The sequence below is a fragment of the Prionailurus bengalensis genome, chromosome B3 (assembly GCF_016509475.1).
Source record: "Prionailurus bengalensis isolate Pbe53 chromosome B3, Fcat_Pben_1.1_paternal_pri, whole genome shotgun sequence".
NCBI classification, from domain to species: Eukaryota; Metazoa; Chordata; class Mammalia; order Carnivora; family Felidae; genus Prionailurus; species Prionailurus bengalensis.
In genome coordinates, this window is record NC_057355.1 from 126,921,880 (window position 1) to 126,942,916 (window position 21,037).

The 21,037-nt window shown below is 38.1% G+C and overlaps 1 long non-coding RNA gene across 1 annotated transcript; it reads left to right on the top strand.

The window, feature by feature from the left end:
• Positions 1–1,985: 1,985 nt before the first annotated feature.
• On the top strand, positions 1,986–20,700 carry LOC122467974. The gene is made up of 3 exons (XR_006293116.1): positions 1,986–2,082; positions 6,838–6,881; positions 20,614–20,700. It is a non-coding gene; the product is annotated as an uncharacterized LOC122467974 (long non-coding RNA).
• Positions 20,701–21,037: the final 337 nt, after the last annotated feature.

Sequence of the window (21,037 nt, forward strand, 5' to 3'; positions counted from 1 at the left end):
ATTTTGGTTAGAGGAGGAGACCAGGTGATTTCTTTGTGTTGTTTTTGTATAGAAAAAAAAATGTTTCTTAAATTTGGAATTTCTTCTCTTTTGGAGTAATTTGTGTATGTGGAAGGGAAAAGGGTGATTAAAATTATGAAGGCTAAAGTTCTCCCAAGGCCATTCTTAACTCCTCTACAGAAAGATGGGGAGATAAGCCCACCAGTCACAAGTAGTTTAAGTGGCATGGGAGAGGAAGAGTAGACTTTGAAGTAAAATAAAGAAGTTGAAGTTATTTCCTATAAATTATGTTGGGGATACATGACTTATAAGGGCTATCTTCTGAAGGATGCTCGCTCAGACTGATAAAGAAAATTCAGAGGCAGAGCAGTCAATAAACAACAAACGAGTGGAGAAGAACCATTTGATTTCTTCTAGGTTGTTTGAAATATTGGAACTAGTTTATGGAGCCATAGGAGTATGGGATGCCAGGATGGAAATCTTGAAATCCATAGGTTTCCAATTCTCATGCCTATTTCACGTCCCACTAAACTCCATAAGAAGGCTTTAATGTCACAAAACAGCTGAAGAATTGGGTTTACTATAAGGGATGCTCCTGTTTGCTCTTCCAAGATTAAATAGTATCTCCTCTGGCAAGCTTGTTTTGATTTTCAAGGCAGTGATTGGTTCTCTTTCTGTGGGACTTCTTGTCAACCTGTGTAATCTCACCCCTAAGGTTACAGTGATTACCCATATTTCTATAGCCTGTGGTTTAATGCAACAAACATATGGTAGTAACTATATGAATAATGGAGATTGAATTAACAAGCATGAGATTAAATAAATGACAACATGAAAAAAAGAAATTCCCTTTGTTCTTTTGGAAGAGTTGGAGTAATCAGCATAGAAGATTTAAAAAAAATATACATGTATAATAGCTTTTTTCTTGAACACTCTTCTTTCATCTCTTATAATCCTATTTAAACAAATCCCTTATTTCTAATGCAGTAGAACTTCACCCAGCCTTGAAATTAATAGCTAAGTATTCAAAATAAGTATATAAATAAATAAATAAATAAATAAATAAATAAATAAATAAATAAATAAATGGGACAGATTGTGTTATCAGATTTGTGCCCTGAAACCAACCATCTCCTGCCTCTTCTGTACAGTTATAAAGACCTAAATATGTTTGTAAAAAGCCTGTTTACTCATAAACAGGCTTTTTGTATGCTCATAAAGATGGAAGTCTGGAATTTTACCTTTCTTGTTTAAATACATTTTTTTGGAATATGTTTGGCTTTTTAATCTCAACAATAAATAAGTTTTTAATGTGAATTGCTAAAGAAAAAAAAGGCTTAGAAACCTCAAATCAGATTCTATTCCATATATTAGGTATTCCCAGAATCCTAAGACATAGTAATATTTATTAATAGCATTATCCTACAGTTTGTGCCTCTATAGTTCTTATAGTAGCACACTTATGCCAAGTATGGAATCAGATGGTTTTAAAAGACATGAAAATGGCCAGGTTTGATCCTTGGTCAGTTTTCCATAAAATAGATATTATTATAGTCACATAGAGAACTGTTTAATATGGGACAATAATCTGGGAAAGAGCACTGGCCAAGGAGGCATAATAGTCAAGATTAGATCTTGGCTGTACATCATATCATTCACTAATTCCTTCTGAGCCTCAGTTTCCTTCTCAAGAATCTAAAGATGATGCTATAAGTCTTACCTATCTTATTAGTAGTTTTGAGATAAAATGAAATGAGTGTATCAAAGGACTATGAAACCTGTAAAAGTTATAAAATTGTCAATTATTATAATTATTAGTCACCAGAGCCACAGGCACAGTGGTTGAAAGGGGGTATAGCTACTCATTATCAAGAGGAAAAAAAAACAAACCAGTGGGTCAGTGGAGTCATATCCATGTGCTTATATATTTTATAAGGAAAAATCATTGATTAAATGTGGTGTATTTGTCACCTTGTCTGGTCTTAGACATTATTTCCATTGTGACTTGATCAGAGAAGCTGTGAAGTTAAGCAGTCATCTAGGAACAAAAGGATCCAAAGTTTGCTACACACTTAAGAACAGGTGAGGAAAAATAAAACCTAGAGATATAAAAAGAAAGTGGAAGGATGGGAAGGAAAGAAATCTATTTTCTATTAAACAGTGTACATAATCTCTTTGAAGTGTGTATGTCTGGTGTGAGGGAAGAGAAAGCAAAGAAAGTAGAATAAGAGCACACTGGCTTTTGATTGCTAGGGATGAAGTAGAGCTATTTAATCTTCAGATTGCCCTCACGCTGTGTGCATCTATTGTGCTGTGGTTGAACTCTAAGAGGCAGTACTGTTGTGCCTGTTAATTTCAGCACAGTGTGAAATTCCCCCCTTACTTAAAGGGAATGGTTAGTTCAATTGATGCACATTTCACTGAATCCACAAATCAATAAACCACTTGGATAAAAGTAAAGTGTGAATCTTCCTGCATGGTCTCCTGATAGGAGAAACAAAGACTAGCAATAAGATCTGAAATCCCCAACTGGGAATTAAGCCTGCTTTCCCCTGCCTGGCTTAGCAGATGACGTCAATTGGCGATGACTTATGAATGTTATCTCTATAACCCTCTTTCTATGGGCCTCTCGCTCTTCCAGCTGAGCGTCTACAGGCTAGTGTACAATTTCATGTCATATCTTGAGAATCAGTGGAGCATGGTTTTTAACTTACAGTGAAACTGGGCAGTGGGACAGGAGCTGGTGGAACCAATCCAACTGCAGGTTCTGAAATATGAAGTCTGCTGGGTAAGGCACAAGATCATGGAGTATGGCAATCTTTGGGCACAGTCCAAACCACGGACAAAAACCAGTCTGCGTGTAGTCACAGGGCACATAACTGGGCTGGGGTTAAAAGGCAGGATTCCAGGGATGGGAGCCAAGGCAGTAGTCCATTTTACCAGCTAGAGCTCTTGATTGAAAGCAGCAGAAACTTATGTTAGCTATCTAAGGCAAAAAGAGGATTTATTATAGGGTGATCAGAGACTTGCAAAATTGATTAGAGGTTGGAGGCTTGGCTTGCGGGAAAAAAAGTAGAAGTATTTACAAAAAATCAATTCCCAGTGGCTTAAAGACCTAAATGTGAAAGATAAAATTGTAAAGCATTTTAGAAGATAGTGCAGGAAAGTATCTTCATGAAGTCAGGGTTGGGAAGAATTTTCTTACAAGACACAAAAAATATTATCCATAAAGGAAAAGATCACTTTTTCTACTACATTAAAATTAAGAACTCTATCCATCAAAAAACACTTAAAAAAAGAGTCAAAAGACCAGCTACAAGAGTGGAAGATGTTATTTTTCGTATTTAGCTACCAAACACCTAGATTCAAAATATACTGAGAGCTCCTACAAATATGAAATATGAAAAAGACATATTGAGTCGATAAAGAGAAGAAATTAAAATGGCTGATAAGTACATGAAAAGGCTCTCAGCCTCATTAGAAATAAGGAGAATGCAAAATAAAACCACATTGAGGCATCCTTACATATTCACCAGATTGGCAAACATTAATAAATCAGATAATACTAAGTAGAGGTGAGAATGTAGAACAGGACTTTCATCCACTGCAGGAACACAAATTGGTGCAAGCACTATGGAAAACTCATTCCCATTATCTCCGCAAAACTGAGCACACACGTACCCAATCACCCAGCAATTCCACTTGGAGATGTTTATCTATGATAGAACAGACCTATAAATAACTTTACAGAATAAAATACATCTATGCACAGCAACGTGGACAAATCTCATATACTATATAATGTTTCAAAATAGACAAAGAGACAGAACTAAACTGAGTTATTTAGTAATGAATCTTCAGGTGATAGAAAATAAGAGTCACAATAGACAGGTCACAAGAGACCTCTCTAGGAGAGAGGAAGGGGATTATGAATGGGAAGGGCACATGAGAGGGGAGAGTAGGCACTGGTAATGTTTGCATCATGCAAATGAGGACAAGTCACCAGGCATAACACATGACATCTACCTGCTAGAGTCAAGTTCACTGGGGAAACTCATGCAGTGAGTATCAGTGGCACATGTGCATGTCCCTGAGCAGCACATGGATAACCAGCAGAGCCAGATATAAGACTCTGAGTCAGGGATTGCAACCCTTGGCCTTTGGAGCTTTTTACTGCAGTGATAGAACCTTGGCCTTGGCCCTACCCCACCAGCTTAGTCCCTGTGTATGATGTAGCACCATGCCTACAAACCAGGGGCTGGCCTGGTAGTTATAGCTCAATGACATGGCAAGTAAGTGGCAGGACTTGCCAAATCAGCATTCCCCCTCTCCTGTGATATTCAAAGAGACTGTGATCCAAGCCTTACAGTTGACCAAGATCAATTGCCTTAAACACCAGCCCGCAGCCCATTTCCAGGGAACATTGCATGAAAACAATTTTTTTTTCTCAGAGACCAACTTACAGGAGAAAGAGTCTTGGGCAAATTTGACTCCTACATCTGGCTTTAATTTTCCTACCTGTTGGTGAGGTTTCACGGTTGTTTGTATTATAATTATCTGCCAAATTTTACACATCCTTTATATACTTTTCTTATGTATGCCTTATTTTACAATTAAAAAAACCAAAAATATTGGAATCAGGAGGACTCTAGGAGGTGTGGGGCAGGGGGGTTGGTGCACCACGGCCAAGATTCCTGTGCTAACACAGCCTGGTCCTCAGGCTGCCACGACACACCCTTGCATCACTCACTATTGACTCAGAGTCCCAGGACAGAGGAGAATTACCAGGCAGTGATAGTCTCCAAATGTACTACCTGGCAGGCTATCCCAGAGGCCACAGGACAGAAAACCTCATGAACCAAATTAAGATGCTCAAATGACATGATTTATTCAACCGAATTTAAACACATGGTGAGAAGCAAGGGGAAAGAGCTGAGGTAAGTTAACCCACATAGCATAGGAGCACATGGAACGAGAGGGCCATAGAATCTAACTCTTAGGATATGCAATGTTTGTATGCCTTTCCTGTCTATGCCCCATGAGTCTTCTCCACCAAAAGTGTGTTTGCAGACCAAAACTGGGGTTTGAGCAAATGGCCCACAGACGGATGATGCCCTGGGCCAAAGACACACACTTGCTCTGTTGGACAGATACAGGGACAAGTGCAACTAGCCATAGCTGGACAGTGCCAAATATTCTGAAGAGCAGCCACGGATTTTATTTGTGTTTTGTGGGCAGAAAACACATGGTGCCGGAATGGGTATCACCAGTTGGTGATGAATTAAGGCATCATATATATTAAGTGCTGCAATATAGTGTATTTAAGTGTATGTGTGCTTAGTACCCATGTGCTGTAGAATATAGCACCAATATTGTTGGTCCTTTCATTGTTCTCTATGTTGGACACACACATGCTCTACTTGCTAGCTTCTTATCTTATGCTCGTCATACTCTGTAGGATCTGCCTACATCCAACAAACTTTTTGCTCACTAGCTATTTACCTATACTGAAGCACCTTAAATGTTTTGCCTATTTTTATTAGATACATGCTTATTTATTTGATAGAATTGATTATTCTCAAAAGCACATGCACATGACACATCTGAATGACTGAAACTAAGTCATGTACCCATCTCACTGATGATGCCAGGACAAAAAGAAAATAATGCAGCCCCTTTGGGTTGTGATGTAAGGAAGTGAGCTGTTATCCTTACCAAAAATATTCATAAATACTCATAAAGAAGAATTTCCCTATAAAGGAGATCAGAGTGCAAATAGGAAGGAGGAAATTAGATACTATATGGCCCTAATGAACAAATGTCTACCACAGGCAAGAGGAATATTTGCAAGGGAGTGAAGTTTGGGAATAAAGCTAAAGTATTGCTGTTATTGGAAATGAGGCATTGCTTCTGCGTTGGCTAAGAAGCAGTTGATTTGAGTCTGAATGCAGGCATAATGAACTGGGATGTTGAAGAACCTCTTTCTTCAGGTCAGAATGCTTCATGACTGCTACTATAAAAGTTGGGCTGAGCTTCCACACTTGATCTTAGCCAAAAGGCCAAGAAGCGATGGGGCTGAGCTTCCAGATAGTGATTAGATGTCTCCAAGTATGGAGAGTGGAAGGAATGCAGTAGCTCTGATTAGCCTGGGCCTGAGAATGTGTCTCAGATTTCCTGGAGTCCTAGCCAGCCATGAAGTTCTGCATTTCTGGTAATTGTTATAGAGACTTGTTAATGAGAAGTAGAGCAGTTTCCACCCATCATTCCTCTAACATGTTGCTTAGATAATGAAGGGTCTCTCTCTTCTCTCTCTCTCTCTCTCTTCACACACAAACACACACACACACACACACACACACACACACACACACACACACACTTTCAAAAGAAAGCTATACTAGAATTGTCTCTTAACAGAAAGTTATGTGGTGGTCAGTAACTACCTTTAGATGATATCTGAGGCTCTGGACAATGTAAATAATCTAGAGGAGCCTTGGGTTACTCAGCAACCTAATTTTTTAGTTATTCTCTAAGAGCTATCTTGGAAAATTGCTTAAAGTTCTATCCTAAGCTTGAGTGCGACCTAAGATTTGAAAAATCTTTGAGGAAGTTGTCTACAGTCCTTCGCCACTCTGATTGATTAATATAGTCCTTTTATTAATCCCAACCAGAAACACTTTCCAAAGTGGCCTTTCTCCTCACCCTCCTCCATACAAATTATAGAATTGTGCTCTGTAAGTAGAGCTGATACTGTACCTACCCTTAAGTAGTGTCTGGACAATGATACATAAGACTTCACAAACATCTCATTTTCATCTTCCCATATTTCTCCCACAGGGCACAAAGGAATTAAGGCCCTGGGAGCAGTTCTTTAGAAAAAGGTAAAATAATAACAATTATACAGATATTAAAAGATGAACATGCATTAATGATTTTATTTTACTCATATATGTGGTAAAGAGGATCAGAATATACCAATCCTAAATATGCCACTTTGGCACAAGGATTATTTTGAGTTAAAGGCAACTGAGAGGCAACAGATGCAGGAAGTTCTCTGCCTTCCCCTTATCTGCCTAAAGCAGGGCATACGTTTCCCTTCATGAAGGTATCTGCCCCCTTCTACCTACAGATCCCCCACCCTTCTCCCACCCCAGAAGATAAGAGCACTCTTATCACTGGAGACAGAACCTATACCACAATGAGTTTGTACAGCAGATCTTACTAAAATAAGACTTTATTTTCCATTTTCCCCCCAGTAACTTCCCAGTGATTTATCAGCTCTTGAAGCACAACCTTCTTTTCTTTGTTAAAATGGTACGTAACCCCAGAGTCCAACTCTTCTTTGCATTTTACTTCTTTTCTGTGAACTTCAGTGCCTATAAACATTAACAAAAATTGTGTGCCTTTCCTCCTACTATTTTGTCCTTTATTAGTTTATTTCTCAGGCTTCCTGGTACTGTACCTAAGAGGGTAGAAAGAAAGACAGAGGGAACCAGGCAGAAACTATAGCTGGTTCAGAGGAAAAGTCTGCAAACTTATCTGGCTAGCAAAGGAATGCTGAAATGAATTTCCATTGTAGGTAAAAATTATATTTTACCCTGGGGATAAGGAGAATCAATTAAATCTTTACCACACTGGACAGCATTTACATGTGTATCAGTTATTTACAACTCAGTGGGATTACAACATAGCTCAAAAAAAAAAAAAAGGTTAGAATCTGGTAAATTGGAAGGATGTGCTATATGTCAAAGATGCATAGTTTTTTTTTTTCTTTACTGAAACACAGTTTTATTCTATGAAATGCAAAATAGCTAATACTGATTTTTTGTTGACTTCTCTTAACCATTAATATTTTTTTGACTCAACCATTTCCTTAACAGGCTTATTGTACAACAGGGTCTTACCCAGAGACTTTTAATATTCTCAAGGTTAATGTGCTGGAGTTTTAGGGATTTTTGGAAGAACACTTCGAGAAGCCCTTAGGGTTGCTTGAGATTGGATTTTAGGTGCTTAGCTTTAGAGAACTGGGAAATCAATTACTATTGCCAGCTTCCTGGATGTCAAGAATGGCCACTGTTTCACACAATCCCTGCCAGATAATAAAGCAGTCAACATTTTCCCCATTCATAAATCATTCATACCAACTGTTCAACTTGACATTCTCCTTAAAGAATTCACAGTATTTGTGAATTCTTGTGATACTTGTGCATGAGGTCTCTATAATTAAAAATGTTTATATTACATATTCTGGCAATGCTGTTTGTGTTATCCTCACGGTGTTATTTGCTGCTTATGCAGCTTCTGGGGAAAATAGATACAGCCAATCCTCATTATTCTCAGATTCTGTATTTGCAAATATCTACTTGCTAAAAGCCATTCATAATTCCCAAATCAAAATTCAGTGTATTTTTGTAGTCATTCACAGACATAAGCATGGGCAGGGTGGTGAAAATTTGAGTCACCTGACACATATTCACAACTGAGGTGGAACAAGGTGATGTTCTGTCTTCTTGTTTCAGCTCTCGTACTGTAGCCAGTGTCCTTTTCATGGTTTATTTAGTGTCACCTTTTTCAAATTTTTGTTTGTGGGTGATTTCTCTGTTTAAAATGGCCCTCAAGTGCACTGCTGAAGTTCTGTCTAGTTTTTCTAGCTGCAAGAGGGCTGTAAGGTGCCTTATGGAAAAAACATGTGTGTTAGATAAGTCTCATTCAAGCATGAGTTATAGTGCTGTTAGCCATAAGTTCAATGTTAATGAATCAACAATATATATGTTTAAAAAGGTGTCTTTAAACAGAACCACACCTAAAACAGGTTATGTAAAAAATGCTCTGAAGATTCTATCCCTGGATTTCCCCTTCGAGCAATGATTTAATATTCACTAATTCAGTGTTTGCAGTGACTTTATAGAACATACGTATCAAGAACAACAAGAATCAATTGTATCTATCTCAGAGCATGTTGGTGTGGACAGTGATGACTTTTCTTCCTGGTTAATGTGCAGACTCTTCTTGGCTTTTCTTTTGTGGCTAAAATTTATATCGTTTGGTTTACTCGAAGATATTTGCTTGTGTCAAACCCTTGTCAAGAGATGGTTAAAGAAAGACAGCAGTATTCTTTTGGAAAGCGTTTTCTCCTTTTTTTTTTTTTGAAGGGATGGAAATACAATCTAAACACGATGTCCCTCTTGTTCCAGATTGTGCTCAGTTACTAGTGAATTAATTGCCTGAATACTTCATCCTTAGCAGTTCATAGAATTTCAAGTGGAATCCCATTTATATGGTTTTCATTGCCCTTCTAAATTCTGATTAGCCTTTCCATTGACACCTTGGCCCTTTCACTTCTTGTGGGTTTTGAAAAATTATAATGAATACATGAGTGCTGGGCAGATCTCATTTATTTTACAGCTCTGTGCGCTTGTTTCTTTGAAGGGAAACCATGTGGGCCCCCTGCACATACACACACATTCATGTGCGCGCGCACACACACACACACACACACACACACTAATTGGGGTCATATGGGAGTAAAGAGCTGGAGATGGGGAAGGAGGGAGAGATGACAAGATTCCAAAAGGAAACTTGTTAAATACCACTGTATAGAATAGCTTTAGATAGAACAATTGCCCTGAGGGGCTAATGCCAGCTAATAAGAGGTTACTGCTGCAATAACATTTTACCCCTACTTTTGACAATAAAATGCAAACCAGATTGGAGGCGGTGAGGGAGAGCAAACCATGTAGGTGAATTGAGTTAGGTACCTGACTGCCCTTAGGCAACCTCAGTTTTGTTTTGTGCCAACCTCCCTTTGAACGATCACTCCATTTTCTCTCCAGGTGCAAATAAATGGCTTGGCCTCTTTTTCTACTCAGAGAATGGGGTCTGTTCTCCATCATTATCACCTTCACACAAACCAAACTTTTTATATTTCTTCTGTCAGATATTTTTCATTTTTACCTTATCATTGCAACATGAAAGAATGGTCCTTTCCTAAAGAAATTCCAAGCACGGGTATATGAATGGAGGCAGAAAGAGACTGACTATAAAAATACTAAAATTATGCCATATGGGAGTTGATCTTTTTTGGGACAAGTAAAAGCTCAGGAGCATTGACATCTGAGAAATAATACAGGGAAGGAGACTTAAGGGTCTGGGCTATGCCACTCACCAGCGTGTGAATTTGGATAATTTTTATAACCTTTCAAAGCCTATTTTTCTCATCTATTACAGGGTGCAGCAAACATTGTATGTAAAGGGATAGATAATAAATATTATAGAACTGGTGGGCCATATAGTCTCTGGTGCAAGTATTTAGCTGTGCTGTTGTAGGGTAGAAACAGTCATAGACAGTATATAAACTAATGGGCGTGCTGTGTTACAATAAAATCTTATTGCCAAACACAGGCTGCAGGCTGAAATTGGCAGGCCAGATTTGGCCCACAGGGCTGTTGTTTGTTGACTACTGACCTATAAAATGGTGATAATAATAGTACCCAATTCCAGTGAGTTGGGAAGATGATATGGATGTAGTACATGTAAAATATTTCATGTAGCATCTGGTTTATAATAAGTGTCTTTGCTAAAAAGATAATTTAAAAAAGGATTAAAAAATCATAATTTTCACACAGGTATAAAATGAACATGTGTTAAAGATTTCAACTCATTATTAATGATGGGATCAGGCAGATAGCATATCTGGTTCAAAAGATATGTTTAAAAAACCCCAGAGATTTATAGATCAAAAACAATGAAATTAATTTGCAAACCGACACAAAACTGGCTTGGAGGAGGGAAGTGTGTCCTTTCACCAGACAATTCATTTACATGTTCATAGTCAAGAGTCGTTTTCATTGCGTTTTAATTTCCTACAATTTACAGAGTTGAAAAATAGCTCAAAGGTGATGAAAAGAAAGAATCAGATGACCCAGAATGCTATGCTCTTAACAATGCATAATTTGCCACTGGAGAAATCCAGTAATCTTATTTGCTGATTCCAAGTTTCTTTGTACACTCAAATCTTGCTATTATCATTATTGCTCGATGTCACCTAGGGTCACCCTGTTCTTTGAGACTGAAATGGAATTGGCTTAAATTCCATTTGTGTGTGCTCCAGTGTTTTCTTCTAAATCAAGACTGGTTTGAAGTTCCTGATTCTATTGTGTGAATTCAGCGGGTGATTGCCTCAATGAAATGTGCTGTGATGTTCCCTTTTGGCATGATGTCACCCTGTATGAGCTGAGATCCCAATGACCCCATGCCCCTGAGGTATCACCAGCCTGAAGGTCTATGAATGCAAGGGGCAGTAAAACATACGTATCCCAACAATGCAAATAGTTTAAAATTACCATGGCTCCCATTAGGGATTTCCTACTGGCTGACATTTGTTAGACTCCAATCAGTTTCTCAGCTCTTTCTCTCCTACTCCTTCCTCACCTACCTTCCTTTCTCAAACAGGTTTAAATTCTTGTTCATTTTTTATGTTAAACAGCTTAACTATCTTTTTATTTTACAGTCTCCTTAGAAAGTATGATTTGATAATCTACCAAATTTGGGTATACTTTGGGTATACCCAAAGTAGCTTATCAAATTATTGAATTAAAGGAAAGGCCATGTGCACAATAGAACCTACTGTGAACCTACTGGGTGTGGTTTTAGATAGAAGTGTTTCTTTCTTGTTTATTACTATTTTATCATCATCATTAGGAGGAGGTAAATCAGGGATACAAATGGGATTGTTTGGTAAACAGCTACTTCTGCAGGGTGCTGTGTGGCTTTCATGTGTCTTACTCAGTTACCTTTTCCTTCCTTCCTTCCTTCCTTCCTTCCTTCCTACACAAATTAGATATATTTTTAAACTGTGATTAACATATTTTCTCCTCCACAGTGAAATCACAGGACACACAGAGGCAATGTCAAGTCCCAGCAAAGGTGTCCAAGTGTTGGGATATCTTCAAGGGTTCCTTAGGCATTCTCAGTGTCAGAAGACAAGTAGGCCTACCTAAAATGGTTCTTAAACAATTATGCAGAGAAAATAAATTGGAGATTGAAAACTCTTTTCTTTTAGGAAATCCGTGGTAGACTTTTGTCAGCCTGCAGAAATTCAGACTTGAATCTAAAGGTTAGAAGATACACAAATAGTCCTTTTACGTTTGGTGGTCTAAACTAGCATCTTGGGTTTAACTATTAGTTATAGTTGGGGTAAGGAAAAAATGTGAAAGATTTCTGAAATTTAGTGGTTGTTCCAACTGGGCCTTCCCTCTCTGCCTTTGTGTTTGACTTGGCTATTTGACAACAATGTAAATTGTAGAAAACTGAAAATAGTGCAAATAATTTCCATTCATAGAAATACAAATTATGGAAGCACCTGGGTGGCTCACTCAGTTGAGCCTCTGACTCTTGATTTTGACTCAGGTCATGATTCCAGGGTTGTGGGATCAAGCCCCTGTGTTAGGCTCTGTGCTGAGTGGGGAGTCTGCTTAAGATTCTCTCCCCTCTCCCCTGAACATATGCTCATTCTCTCTCTCCCACTCAAAAAAAATAATTAAAAAAAAGAAATGCAAATTTTGTTTAATGTGTGTTCAAGCTGCACTGTAAAGTAGACTGGTGTTAAAGAAAAAAAACTATTCTTACCCTTGTTAAAATGGTAAAGAAGACTTTATTCAAAACTATTGTAATAGGGGTATTTTGATAGGAGAGAAAGATTGGGCTCAACTCCAAATATAGCAGAGACAGTTGGGAATTTATAGCCAACAAGCAGAGTGAGAAAATCAGTGGATGGAAAATTACTAAGAGGGTACATCAAAGATAGGGGTTCTTGCTAGATTGGCCTAACAGGATTCTTGTTAAAGGCAGGCCAAGGGCTTATTCGTCAACATTGGAGAATGAGAAAGTTGATCAGATATTAAGGATGATCAGATACGAATGATGAAATAAGCTTACTTCGCAAAATTCTTGCTAGTTGAGACAAGGGCTCAGAGGACCTGATTAAATTTGGCTAAAGACAGTCTTTGTCACTAGTTAGGGTAAGGCTCCTTGAATAAGGTAAGATTTGAGCAAAGGCTTGACACAAGATAGTTGGCCTTACAGATATCTGGGTGAATTGTGTTCCAGGTGGAGGAAACAACAAAAGCCCTAAGGCAGAAGTTTGCCTGGCAGAGTGGAGGAATACCAAGAAGGCTACTGTGATGGCCACCACAATGTATCCATTGCACTTCTTACAATGATATTAACATTCCTTCCATTTTTCTGACTAGACTTTGTGAGCATATTACATGAATTTTGTTTTATACCACTAAGATTTGGGGTGGTTTGTCATACAGCAATAACTAGAATATCAACAATGACTGAATTTAAGTGAATAAAGAGAAGTGTAGATTAAGGTGAATTCAGAATGGCATTAACAAGGCGGGGGGGGGGGGGGCAGAACATATAGGACATTATTGGCCAAAGTAAACACTGAGTTTTATTATAAGTGAAAAGAATGAATGAATGAATGGATTATTGGGAAAGATGAACTCTTAAAAGACAATAATTATTGTGCCGATTAATCAATAGGCTCTATAGTGAAGTGAAAAAAACCATGTGGTTGAATCTCAATGCTACCACTTATGATGTTAGTCATGGAAGTGTTATGTAAATATTTTGGTCTTAATTTTCTTTTTTTAAAAGTATTTATTTATTTATTTTTAGAGAGAGAGAGAGGCAGAGAAAGGGAAAGAGAGAGAATCCCTAGCAGGTTCCATGCTGTCAGCACAGAGCCAGATGCAGGGCTTAGACTCATGAACCATGAGAACATGACCATAACAGAAATCAAGAGTCAGACACTTTACTGAGCCATCCGGGAGCCCTGATCTTTATTTTCCTTATGTGTAAAATAAGGTTATGCTATGAGGATTATATGTTATAATGCATACACTAAGCACCCAATATTTGTTAGATTTCTTAACTGCTCCCTTTCACTTATTGAATATGTTTGATTGCCCATCACAGTGAAAGGGATTGGATTTAATCTCCTTCACCATTTACAAGAACTAAGTCCAGTAGAATGGAAAAGACAAAGAGGCACATTTTAGCTCTGGATAGGCCGGTAAGGGTCAATAGCATATTATTGCATTGCAGTGTCAGCATTACCTGATACTGAATCTGACTATATTTACTAGCTTTGTGACTTTAGACAAGTTACTTACATCTTCAAACGCACATTTCCTTTATTACTAAAATTTCACTCATTATAGAACCTGCCTCATGAGTTTGTTTTAGATTTAAATATGTTAATCTATATAAAGTGCTTAGCATGGTGTTTGACACTCAATATATATCAACAATTTACCCCCAGTTGGAACAAGGAATGCCCAGTGAAGACTAACTTCCCTTACTGGAAATGTTAAGGGAAATATTGCATGTCTATCCAAAGAAGAAGTTTCTTCATTGACCAGTTCCCATTCTAAATTCCATGTTTCTCAGTTCCTTTCATTAGATCTTTGGTTTCTTCGATCTGTAACTATATCAACTAGATTTTCTATTTTCATCTTTTGCATGTGGTCCTAGGTAATGAGATTGTATTGGTTGGGATGAGCTAAATTTTGCTCTAATAACACAACTCCAAAATCTTACTGGATTAACCAAACAAAAGCTTATTTCCCATTTACGTTAACATTTCCATTGTGGATTCACTGAGAGCTGAAGGTAGGGATGAGATGGGAGTTTCACTCATTTGTTGCTCTTGGATTCAAGTTAGTAGAATGATCATTATATTGAACGTTGTAATTCGTAGTGCCAGAGGAAAATGAAAGTTCTAAGTAGTACTTTTTAAACTATCTGTGGTGAAAGACCAGTTTTTATTTATTTTATTTCTAATCTGTTATGGACCAGTACTTTTATAAAATATGGTAAAGATAAATCATTGATCATGTGTTTGAATGTTGCAGCAGTGCTAAAGTACTATTATTTTCATCTTTATTTTCATCTTTGTACTTATCTTTTCATGGACTAAAAATAGTTTATGGACCAGTGTGCAGCCCACACTTGGAATACTACTGATCTGAAGGGTCTCATGCTGGTAAATACTCTAACCTAGAAATAACATGTCATTTCCTTTCAAAATTCATTGGCTAATACTAGTCATATGTTCCTTCTCCCAACAGTGAGAAAGTCAAGGAGTTCCATTCTGTTGAGTACCCTCAAGATGGAGGGAGGGATGAAAGGAATATTGAAGAATTCTTATGATTATCACACTGATCACAAGAGCCTTTTTATGAAATACAGATTTCTAGGAATAAGCTGGGAGACTTTGATTTAGTCGGTGGAGGAGGAGTAACTGTAATCAGTATTTACAAGGAAAAAAAAATCTCCCAGTTGATTTAATTATTCACAGGAACTATGTCCTAGGTGAAAAACATATATTCGTCTCATAGATCATGAAGGAAACTTGATGCCATCTTGTATTAGTCCCGGTCCTCTGAGATGCAGGTTCAAAGACAGAGCTAAACATGCATGGATTTTTATCTGGGGAAATGTTGGTGTGAAAGGAAATGGAGAGGGAGTAATAAAACCGGGAGACTCAGCAGACCATAATGGAAGTCTGATTGCAAGTGAAGGAGAGAAGTTTGGGTCAACACATTGTAGACAGCTATGCAGTCTCAGAATGAAGCAGCAAAGGTATTGGGGATACTGAGCCAAAGTTGGATTCCAGCAGAATACTATGTCTTCCAGGAATCTGGGTCTGCCTTGTGCAACTCCCCCCACCTCACACTACCCCCACACTCAGTCATTGTCTGAGAGTAGCCTTGGCACAAACCAGGCAATGAATTTCAAAGCACAGCAGCTGAAGCCCTTGGTCAAGAACACTCTCCATGTAGGAGGTTTGCAAGGCATAGGCTCATGGCTGCCACGTGCCCTCTCTCTAGTCTTCTGCCTTCAGAAATTTTAAATATTTATTCCCATTTTATGAATTAATTACTGAGGTCAAGGGTGCTTAGTGGATTAAGGCACTGGCACAAGGTCCAGAGTTATTAAATTTGGAAAGAGAAACCAGAACCACTTATACCCTGCTGCCCCTAGTGATACACTTATGGCTTCCCAATTGAAAATATTTTTAGTGGATATTAAATTATTTTGAATTTTAATCTGCCAAGTACTTCTCCTTTTTGCTAGCAGCAGTACTATATTCTTTCAGTCATGAAATTTTTGTCTTGGTGTGGTCTCATCTGCCTGACCATAAGCAAGTCCTCCAGGAAGGAATACCCACTCAAATTGGGCCAATTATCTTCTTCCCTTGGACTTTCAAAGTTCGAACATCCTGACTGCTTGGGATAGAAGGCTGGGGAGTTGTTGGCAGTCATGCTCCCTGCTGTGGTTTAAGTTGGTTTCTGGGAATGGAATAAAAATGCACAAGGAAACAGAGATGAGACAACTGATTTTGTCCTTGAGGTTCAGCTGCACTTCCTATCTTCTGGTCTTTATATAAGACACCCAGTATCCTTCTAGCAATTTCCCAATTTTGCCTAAACTGCAGTCATTTTCTGTGCCCATCTTGGCCTTGAATATGGGTATGATCTTCCATCTGCCAGTTAGGATTTTTGGGTCTCGGTTTTCCTTATCTTTAAAATGGGGCTTAGAATAAATGATCTCTAAGGTCCTTTGTAATTCTATAAGTCTTTTATCTAAAAGAAAGTTCTATGTTTGAAGAGGATATAATTTCTTTTGGACCTGTTTTGCATATGGGAATTGGAGACCTGGGATGCCAATTGATATATGTGAGGTCGGACTTTTTGTCTTCATTGGAAGAATGAATGCAGCCCTTCCTGCATTGGTAAACAGCTGGGTTTTCTTAACAGTGACCTATAAAGTGGTCTGAAGAGCCATATCCATTCGTCTCTCTTCTGTGATATTTTTGTGTTACCATCTATTTTGTATATTTCTATAACAGGACTTGATTTAATGGCAGGAAAAAGGAAATTCAAAATGATAACTCTGGAGGTGGCAATAATAACATTTCCACTGGAAATAATGTAATAAACACTAGCATAGTTCTATATATGTATGCTTTATAATTTCTTACTTAGTATTGGGTGCCTGGTGTGACTCAGTCAGTACAGCATGTGACTCTTGATCTCGGGGTCATGAGTTCAAGTCCCACATTGATCGTGGAGCCTACTTAACTAGTGGGTGAAGGTGTGAGTAAACAGGTGATGGGGGTTAAGGAGTGCATTTGTTGTGATGAACATTGAGTATTGTATATAAGTGTTGATTCATTATATTGTACACCTGAAACTAATATTACATTATATATTAACTAACTGAAATTTAAATAAAAACTTTAAAAAATTAAATTTTAATTCTCAAAAGTTTTCTATTACTTGAAAATTGGAAGAATTTATTGACTTTAAAAAAATCTGCAAGTATTTTAAGTTTGTTGGCCAGGGAAGAAACTAGAATGAATTCTTTGGGAGAGAATTGACCTTTTTTTTTTAAATACCTGAATAGAGTGTTTCCTTATGAAATAGAGCCAAACCCCACATAAGGAGTTTTCCTACTTGGGATTCATTTAGATAAAAATGATTAAAATTGGCTTACACAAGAAAGTGAAAAAGAATATTGCAATTGTCCATAGATTTAAGGAAGTATTTAGGAAACTTGAAGAGAAAATGAGAAGAGCTAGACTGAAGGAGTAAACAAGGAGAAAGCTCAGGCTTTTAGTCATATATTGGCCTTAGGTAAAATATTTCCTGGGGAAGACATGTTTGACGACTTTTGAGACACAGTGTGGTGTCTGATGTTTATTCAAAATAATGTTGGGTTGAGCACTGTGCTTTATTTTTCCTCCTTTGCCAAACTATTTAGTAAAAACCTTCTGCATAAAATATTTTTGTCTAAATGTTGTTTTAGAGAATGAAAAAAGAAGGGATATATCCTAGCCAAGTGGGGAGGGGAGAGAACGCCAGGTGTAGGAAGTGAGATGCAAGTGGGACAATCAAAAACTCAATGCCCGGTAGGCTGGGTGGCTCAGTTGGCTGAGCATCCAACTCTTGATTTTGCCTCAGGTCATGATCCTAGGGTTGTAGGATCGAGCCCCGTGTCAGGCTCTGTGCTGAGCGTGGAGCCTGCTTGGGATTCTCTCTTTCTCTCTGCCCATCTCCTGCACATGCTCTCTTTCTGAAACACACACACACACACACACACACACACCACACTTCTTTCAGAATGAAGAAGCTAAGGCACAGGGAAATCATGTGACTTATTTCTGGCTAGAAGATACTATAGACAAAGAGAACAAAGGGCCAGTTTTTCTGAAGTCCAGCTTCATAGCTCCTTGCTGGATGACAGCATACACTCGATGACCTTCTTGAGGCAACTGATTAAGTTACATTTTTGGGCAGATGGAAGTCATCATGTTACCCATGACAGGTGTTCTTTCCAATATTGAGACATCCCCCTATGTCCCATTCATGTAGTGCCTGCTCTGTGTTTATGGAATTAGACAGCACTTGAACCTGGAATGTACATTACTGCATTTGAGGCCAACTGGCAGGGCAATCCCACTTTCATGGACCTTGAAGCCTCTACAATTTGAGCAGGGGCCTCTTTAAGAAAAAGAATAAAAACTCTCAAATATAACATTAGATATAAAAGTGTATATTTATCTGGAAAAAGAAATCACAACCAAACACATATTTTTAAAAAGGTGGGAAATATCACAAGCATAAAAAAACAGAAAAATAATGATTTTTACATTATTTAGCAGCCTGTCACTTGTCTTTTATAGTTTCTTTCCTGCATCCTATTTTGACAGCTTCTTCACATAATAGTATTTTGTGATATCATTTTCTATTGAGAGAATAAAGATAATCCAATCTTTCCTCTAGAGAGGTTGATTGACACTTTTTTATATTTTTGATAATAATAAAAATACAGATGCGCTTTTCTGTTTGTAAGATGACTACAAATTTGTACTCTTTCGCCATAGGAATTCTCTTTGATCCTTCTTTTGCGTGATTCTCATCAAAAAAGAAAAGACATGTATGGTGTTGGTAACTATATCTTGTATATTATTGAGTACCTTCCTGATAGGAGGCAACTTCTGTTTTAATTATGTATTTATAGGAACTGAATCTATGTATAATTTTACCTGTCTGATAAAAAATTCTTCACCTTATTGCACATAATATCTTCTGGATCCAGATCTTTCAACCTTGTTTCTCTTCTAATTCTTTCATGCTACTGGTTCATATCATGGTAATACTTTGGCCCAGCACCTTTGTGTCTGGTGCAGGATGAGTTGACACAAGTGGATAGAGGGAATATTCTTGTCGGTCATTCCTACAAAAGGAAAACTTGCAATAACTTAACTATATGCAGAAGTGACTGAGAACCACATACATGTATCACATAAATCAAAACTGAAAATATCGCTAACTGAGCTGCTGTTTAGCCAAGTTGTAAAAATGCCTATAGCCACTCAAAAATTACCCAACACAGTTGGAAGTTCAATGATGAGAAAAGCAGAGTGGAAAAAGATAAATCTTAACCAGTTGTGATTAAATTATTATTTTGGCAAATTTTACAAACACACACTGACCATATGAACATATTGTTGGGGCTCCTCCCAGAACCTTGAAAAGGGTTTGTGTGAGTGAAGCTTAAGCTTAAGCTTCATTAGCTTCACGGTAAAACCAACTCAACTAACTGGTCAAGTGATTGCTTATCAGGTGCATTCCATTCTGGGCCAAATTCTTTGGGTAACAGTGTATATTCCAAAAGCATGCTATTGCTTCCTTGGGCTTTTTTTCTCCCTAAGAGAATTCTGGCTTTGGCAGGTAGCAGTGCATAATGAAGACTTGCTTACTTTTCTTCCTAGTGAGACCGTTATGATTAGATGTGATAAACCTAATCATAACTTTAATAAGAAACTGCTTTCACCTTATTATTTGCCCAAACTGTGTGTGGGGTTTTATTGGCCATAAACTGTGTTTACTAATTCTTCAGGTTCATGAACAAAGAGACCTGGCCTTTTTGGAAGGCTTTCTGGCCAAGTGGTTTCTGGGCAGATTATATGCTCAAATGCTCCAAGGCATCAAAATGGGGTGTTGACAGATGCACAAAATTGAGAGGGGCTTCCTGGCAAAATGAAGAAACTTGTTTCTGCTTACTAGAGTCAGCCTTATTAATTGTACTCTAATAATTTTTCCTCTTTTTTCCACTCCCTGCCCCCAGTTTATTGTATTGGATATCCTTATTTCTTTATTGAAGAGTATTAGTAAAGAGATTTCTAAATAGAGTGAGTTAGCCAAGGTCTTAATAGGAAGAGAAGGAGTAATTGAAGACAGCTTAGTACAGAGATTTTTTGCATAGGTACAGGCAATGGTAATGTATACAGGATGGTGTTGTACCCACCCCTCTTGTAGCAATAACCAACCATCACATTTGTAACCTTGAAGGGTCTAGTGGAGGGAGCCATCACTGACACTCGGGGAGAGAACAGTGGCTGTAAAGGAGGGCTGTGTAGCAGAGGCAGTGACTTCTAGTGAGGGAATATCGCTAATTTAAAGCCTGACAGTATTGAGGCAGGGGAATAAACATCCTGACCTTCCTTTCGTATTTTTCTTTGATCTTTTGCAGGTGATTCTCATTGGCTGAACTCAACAGCAAACCAAGGGGCATGCAAGTTTATTGATACAATCAATAAAGTTCAGGTGAAGGGCACAGGTAAGGGTAGAGAGTGGATTTAGAGGGCAAAGAAAAAAATATCCAGCACAGAGTGCTACTTAAATTGGAGGAATCTTGCCATTACAAGACTGGCCCAAGAGGAAAATATCTACATATTCCTGTCTTAAAAAATAGGCTTGCAGTTTTGTCTAGCATCCCAAATTTCTTTCTCTCCCTCTCTCTCTCTCTCTCTCTGTCTCTCCCTGTCCCCCTTTCTCTCTTTTTCAGAGAAGGACTGGCTGCCCAGCTTGAGGGAGTGCAGTCATCAGATAGCCTCAAGGTGTCAGCTCCATTAGGGTTTGTCTCAGCTGCCAAGAGCCGTCTTGCTGGAGGTCAG